Source organism: Apteryx mantelli, chromosome 8, assembly GCF_036417845.1.
Source record: "Apteryx mantelli isolate bAptMan1 chromosome 8, bAptMan1.hap1, whole genome shotgun sequence".
NCBI lineage: Eukaryota > Metazoa > Chordata > Aves > Apterygiformes > Apterygidae > Apteryx > Apteryx mantelli.
The window spans coordinates 40138592-40146082 of record NC_089985.1 but is presented as its reverse complement, the minus strand read 5'-3'; positions in this window follow the sequence as shown (position 1 = coordinate 40146082).

Below are 7491 nucleotides of genomic sequence, written 5' to 3'. Positions count from 1 at the left end.
TTCTAACAGGAGCCTGTGCAGCGTGGGAATACCTGATTTTCTGCATACTAATGCCTCTCGGTGGAAACGCAGACGTTTCCCCATTGAAGGCAGTACTGGGGAAGCTGGAGATAATGCTTGTCGTCTTTCCAGAATCCTTTACTCCTAAGTTCTCCCGTTCAGAGGTGAGTTCACGGAGCAGTTTGGAGGGTTTTTTGCAAACATCCAGTTTTCCCTTCATTTATCAACTGTACCTCATTCATCTTCTGGCCTAAAGCATTTCCATCAGAGTGATCCAGTCAGGAAAAAAAATGCAGTGGGACAGTGGTTGGACCTTTAAGCTCTCCAAAGATGACGGAATATAATTCTCAGCACTTGGGATTTCTGCATTTCCCAGGATTATTGCCTTCAACCACAGCACAATTGAAGACCATACTGAGTTGTCATATTATATGTTATCACAAATAAAAAATCAGACGACTGAATTTGTGTTTTAAAATAAAATGTGATATGAACTAGTCACCATGGGATGTTCTTAAAAAATCTGCTCTCTTTTTGTTGTTTTGTTTTGTAGGAGTCTTCATTTCCCCATTTGGCGTCTTACACTGGCAAGAAAAGTTGAAACCCCCTTGAAATTCAAACGTCTAGAAATGAATGTGAAGCAGACTATTATGTTTTCATTTCCCAAGGTGAGAGAAAAGCAGAAAGTAAGTAACTTAAAGAAATGTTGCAACATATTTTGGACTGGTGGAACTCTTACAGTTTAAGGGCTGTTGATGGTGGCGGGCAAGAAAATCTGCTTTTTGAAGATAATACGTAACATTTTTCAACCTGATAGTGACCACTCAGTAAACGTATAAATCTTAAATAACCTATAGCATTTTAAAAGCAATGAATATACTGCCATTTACTATAAACACAGACAAAAATATCTTCTGTCAAATTTTGGAAGTCCATTTCCCAAACAGGTTGTTTCAGATGATAAATATATATTTGCGATAAGTAGCTAACAACCATGTATATTGGAATGCTATAGCATTAGCACTTACTGGACCCACTGGATGAGGAACTAGGGTAATCCTTGTCTGTCCTACTGTTTCAACAGAAAAGGAAATATTGTCAGCTCCATTTTACAGATTGAAAAGTGAGATTTAAGTTAAGTGTCTTGCTCAAATTCACAAAGGCAATCTTTGATACCACTTTGCATCCTGCATCCTCTACTTCCCTTCAGTTATTACAAGTCCTTCATCCATTTATTTGACTTTTCTGAATATTGTAAGAGTAAAATTACTCACTTCACAACTGAAGGGACTTTATGTTTGGGAATTCCTGGGGCTTAAATGGCTCCAGCACCTTCTGCTATTCCAAAATGTAGACTATCAAATACATCTCATCATATATTTTCTTATGATATTACATATTTGATCCAAAAAAAGTCAGCATACAGTGAATATACTGGTAAACTCAATGGACATGCTCATCTGAGATGCATAATTACAAAATCTTTTTGAGTAGGATGGTAAGGTAATGTTTTTGCAGTGAAACTCTTTTAGCAATGCAGCAATCTATAAAATGGCATAAAATCAAAAGTGTTCCAGGGTGGAAAAAAAGGCTAAATGCCTATGTGTGAACCAGGTGTGCTTTGCTGGAAAATGCATAGCTTTGCCACTATGAAGAAATAGGCTTCAAGTTTTCCATATTTTTCTAGATTTTAAGCTATAATCAGGTCTGTTGAATCTCAAATATCTCTTTTATTGAAGAATCGTCTTCAAAGGACACTCATGTGCATTTAGGTTAAACATATTTTTCTTTTTTTAAAAAAAGGTGTTATAAAATCTTTTATTTTGTATTTAGTGTCATTTAGATAATCAACAAAGTATGATAATTCTTTACAGACTACTGTGAACCTAAGACCTCTCTCTGAGGTTTACGTTTTACATGTGAAGTCTAGGATGAATGATACTGTTCTCATGACGTTTAAAAAAGATCAAAATACCAGTGAAATCTCTGTTGTGAGTATATAAGAAAGATACAGAGACTAAAGACAGTGCTCTGTATTGTTTAAAACCAAACAGAAAAGTGTTAGTCTAGTTCTTCAGAGCCCAAAATAAAAATAAGCAGAGTGCCAGAGCTGATCAGTCTGATTTTACTTGTCTAAAATCAGTGAAATGCAAACAAGAAATTGCAGAAAGTGTTTAAAGGAAACTGTACTTTCAAATTTCTATGCAGTGCTGAAAAACTATAGGTTATTATTAATAAGACAAGTAAGATAATAAATTATTATTTCATCAGTATGTAAAACTGCACCGTTAACTTTACACCCAGGGAGGAAACTGCAAATAATCTATACAACTACATATGTTGATATGTTGAGTCCACCAACTGGACTGTTTATTTTTGTTCAGGGATTCACGTGATACATATAGTCTTTGTGTTCCCTTCAAACTGCAGTGCTGCTCTCTGGACTAGGAGAAATGCAGTTGCAAGTCACAGTGCTGATATTCTTTCTTTTTCTTTTTTTTTTAACACCTAAATGTTTTAGCAGTTGTTACAACTGAGTATTCTGTGACCAAAACTGCTGTGCACAGGAAAAAAAAAGGCACAGTCAAGTCCGTATTGCTTCCATGTTAATTTGCGTTTATGTGGTTGGTTTACATATTATTAAAGCCACCCATCTGATCTATAATGGCAGCCCTGCTGACACTGTCTGACCCAGTTTGACAATCTGGATAGAAATTGTAGGGCTGGCTGTTCAATGTCTGTGACTTTAACAGCATTGCTTTGGGCCTGGAATCAATTCTCTCTGTTTACAGACCATTTCACAGCCCTTTACCTGCAACATCACTTGTGTCAGTCCCATAAATACTTTGGTGTATATAATGCTTGAATTAGCATAATGGTTTAGACACAGAGCTTTAAGCACAAAGAAGGACATGTCAACATGTTCTCTTCACTTAAGCAATTAAGAGCCATTATGCTGCTTCAGTGGAAATATCATCAAGGTTAAAGACAATCCCAAACACCCCTCTAACCTTTTTATTCTAAGTCTAATAAATGAGGCATAGAAATTGAAATGTTAGTAAACAGTGCTACTTCCAAGCTCTTTTTGTATCATGTTTAACCAGACTTCTCATTCACCACTTGCGAAGTGTAAGGAAATGTGCATGTTAGCCATGGTCACCAAGGAAAAGGATTATCTTTTTGCAAAAACTCACTCTGCTGCAAAGATTTGTTTTACATCTAATGTGAAGTTCTAGATGCTCTGACCTGAGTGTATAAAAAATAAAGTAAGTGTATGCATAGATAATACATACAGATTGGGCCACACATAATAATTACTGCCAAATCCTGTCTCTGTATGAGTAGGTGGGTAACATCTGATTCTTTGGTGTTCTCTCCAGGCCTTAGATTTTTCTCTCCATGTTACTTAGAAAAGTGACACAGTCAAAAATTGTTATTAGAATGGCTGTATTTTTATTTTAAGCTGGCAAAATTCAGCCAAGCTCAGAAGTAAATTGTAGCTCTTGTGTACTTCTGATGGAGTTGCACCAGGGAGGAATTTGGGCACTGAATTTTCATGGCTTGATTTTTTTTGGTGTTCTTACTTATTTATTTATTATAATACTCAGTCTCTTGATTCTGAAGGCTTTGAAAAGTCTTGGGAAAAAGTGGGAGAGAGAGTGAGCAGCTGTATGAGAGGCAGATGGAGAGGCAGCTTCAATAGGCTGAGGCCATAACAGAGCAGAGAAGGCAGGAGACGAGCAACGCTCCTATAGACAATGTAAATATATATATGCCCACATGCCTCCTCATCAGCCTGAAGGGACTACCTGCGAGGTCAACAGAAACACTCCAAGGCCAGTAGTCCAGAGTAGGTAACGCCCAGGAGCGAGCTACCTCAGCGCTTTCCTAGACTATGTCTACCAAGCACCATCCTAAACGAAATCCTTCTTTTCCTGCTGCAGTACTGTGTTTCACATTTGGGAGGTACTTGGGCTCTGTTGTAGGATAACATAAATACTGGAGGTGAAAAGGCTCATTGTTTCATTATTAATTATAAATATATATAATTATGTTATAAATTATAATTATATATTATTAATGCTTTGAGTCATTCACTCCCCCAAATCTTGAAAGAGAGAGCGAGTGGCTACAGCAGTTGTCCAGAGGCTGTAACCACTATATGGCAAGCCGATGTGGTGGCCCAAAGCAAGGTTTCTAGGGCGTTCATTGCAGTACTTGCTCTCTAACAGTTATATACTTCCTACTGAAGCTGCACCTTTTGCTCAGTTTCCTGTCCTGAATCTAGCTGGGCATCCTGGCTGCTAGAAGCAGTGCTGAACACGGAAGGGCCAACGGCCAGAGGCAGCTTTGTTCCTATTTCCGACAGCAAAGGGGCAGCTCAGCTGACCGGTCTAGCTGGGGCTGTGCTTACCGCTCTTGTGGACACAACAGAGAGGGCAGACTCTAACCTCCACACTTAGAAGTTACTTGTTTTTTAAAGCGTATGATCCTTATATGCTCTGAAGAGGACACTTTGAACCACTCTGATTTCAATTGTGAAGACATTACCGTTCTCCAGGAGGACATGCTGAATTTTTGTACGGCTCATCTCATCCTGCCTGCACCTAGCTCCGTCTCCCCTCCCCACTGCCACTCTGTGCTGAGATATGGCACCTGCTGGAAATGGCTGTTTCACTCCTGAAGAGGTTTAAACAAATCTCACCTTCATTTCAATACCATCAGCTTAAGCTGCAAACCCAGAAACCTGATGGAAGTGAATTGCCTTCTTATTTTATGCTACCCCCTCAGGAACATCCTGAGAAGATTGCCAAATTACAGCAGAGATTTCCTCAGAACGAGGCAGAGCTGAAATTAAGTTAGGCTCACTTTTAAAGAGATCCAACTATGGTAGCTTTATAATTGAGCCATTTTGTTCTGCTCTCAATCAGCTTCAAAGCAAAGGACAAATTGCTCAAAGATAGTATAGGTTGCAGTTTGAAAACTGACAATAATAAGCAAACATTACGGTCTGATTTGATCTGCTCTCACTCCAGTGTAATAACTTTCTTTGAAGGTTGGTTTGAGATACATGTTAATGCCTGGAGGCCAAGAACTTGATTTTGTTCTTGTTACAAGTTCTGTGCGCTGCAATCTCTGTACTATATATCAGAGGATGCGTGGCAGCTTCTCTTGACTAACCAAGAGTGTCATCCACATTCGTCAGGTGAGAGAACCACAGAGCATAGCCAAGTTGCGCTGAGGCATCAGTGCATAGCCATCCCTATTTCATAAATCATGCGGTTTGATGAAAAACTGCAAATTGCACATTCAAGGTGTGCAGGAGCAAAAGGGGAGCACTTTCAACAGGATTTCTGTTCCGTGTTAGGACCTCATGAGGCAAGCCGTGTTCCTTTGCGCAAAGTGATGTTCCTCTTCAGTTATAAGTATGCTCCCCAGTTTCCTGAAGAAAACAGCCTGGAGAAGAGTCACTTTCTAGTGTTTGGAGCTTGGGTGGGAGAACTGCTTTACAGAGAAGAGTGTCATATGGAAGGGTCATGGCAGAAGGGTCTGTGCTTTCAGGAATGGTAGGAGTATATTATACACTCACCCTGCGCACTTCCTACGGCACCTGCTAAACTGACAGCTAGTTAATAGTCCCTTTTCTCCTCAATGTTTAGAGCTACAAAGATTGTTTTTAGTATATAGTAACACTTTTTAGCACATTTTGAGGATCTCAAAGCAGATATTAATTAAGCTTCCTAGCACCTATGGGAAGGGAGTAAATAGCCCAATTGCCACTTTACAGAAAGGAAATGACTAGCCAAGGTCATCCACTGAGGCAGAGCCAGGAATCGAATGTAGGCGATAAAACAAGAGTTATACAGCTGCCTTTTCTCCTAAGAAAGGTGGCCCAAAATAAGAGCTCACCTGAACTTTTGCTCAAATTTAGGGGAAAAAAATACGTGCAAAACAATTCATAAGAATTTTCCCATCTCCACCATGAAAGCTCTGTTATATTTCTCACCCCTAAATCTGAACACCCTCATTCCATCTGAGACTAAGTCTATGTTTGATGAATGATTATGGCAGAAATTATGTTCATGGTAGGAGTCTTCGATGAATAATTCTTTTTTGCTGTTTGCCTGATTCCCTAAATTTGTGGATGTATGAAGTCAGTCCTGATATGTTTTCTATAACTAAGTTTTAGTCTCATTTACCTATTATAACAGCCTGCAAAGGAACCCAAATTAGGGGTTTACAATATGCCTAGGAATTTTCTGAGTAAAGAAAATAAAGTCAGTAACAAAGGATTATGACTACAAGAGAGGATGAATAGAACAAAGGACTTTTGAAATCTGTTATGTGGCAAACCTTTTGGAGGGGAATATTGTTAAAAACCCACACAGTGTTGACCCATCCCCTAAATGTTGTAAGAATACGGCTACGTATTGCTTCCAGCCAGTGACTGGGATCAAAACTCTGTGGCAGAAATGAGAATCAGAGCAGTCACTTCAACTCTGTGGGAGCTGTTTCTTGAAGACGCATTTCTGCTACCTTGAACTGGAACTGTTTCCAGTAGTTCCCTTTCAGGGATGGTCTCAGCAATGTAAACTGAGAACTGGAAGCAGAATTCAGAAAATGCTTCATTTTAAGCAGCAGAGCAGATCTTTGGCCATTTGGAACTTATGCATTAGGGTTGTTTAGAGCTCCATAACAGCAAATGTGACTGAGATCCCATCTTCACCTTCTGAAGCCTAGATACCTGCCCCTTGCATTCGAGTACATTTACCATCATCTGTTGTCAGTGTGGGGCCTACCACAAGGAGTCGTTCCACCCAGAAAGAAAGAGCAGACATAGCCACTAACATACTCGTTATTTTATATCTCTCATTTGTCATTCAAACATCCATGTCCACTTTCACCCTGTAAAAGAAATTGTAATTGAAGATAAGCAGCAGTTCATATATTTTGAGGCTAGAGGGACTCTGCGATCATTTAGCTTTATCCATGCTGCCACAGATGCTTATTCCACTTTTTTCTGTATGAAAATATAAAGTGCACTTGTACAAATGACATGTATGTCAATCTTTAGGTTACAATACTTCCTGCAGTTGTATCCCAAGTAGGAGACATCAAACTGAAGGCATTTAAGAATTAACAGTCTGTACCCAAGACTGGAAATGGAGTTTATAAAACAGGCAGGTGAAGACCAGTATGCACTTGCATCACATTAAAGCAAATCCATTTATGTTTTATTTCCTGTATGCTAACTTGAACATACTTTTTTCAAGTAATCAGGGTCTGCAGTTTCTGCAGGATGTGTGATATTTGCAGGTGGAATGGTAGGGCCTGGTAGGCCTCCCATGTCTGTAGTGGTCTATGAAAGAAGAGGGGGGAGACACCGTTTCTGCAGGCGATTCTGTTGCAAATCAGTAGCGTTCCACCTGCCTGCACCAGCCAAGGGTTCGGCTTTCCACCCTGGGTCCACACATACATTGCAGGGTTCTT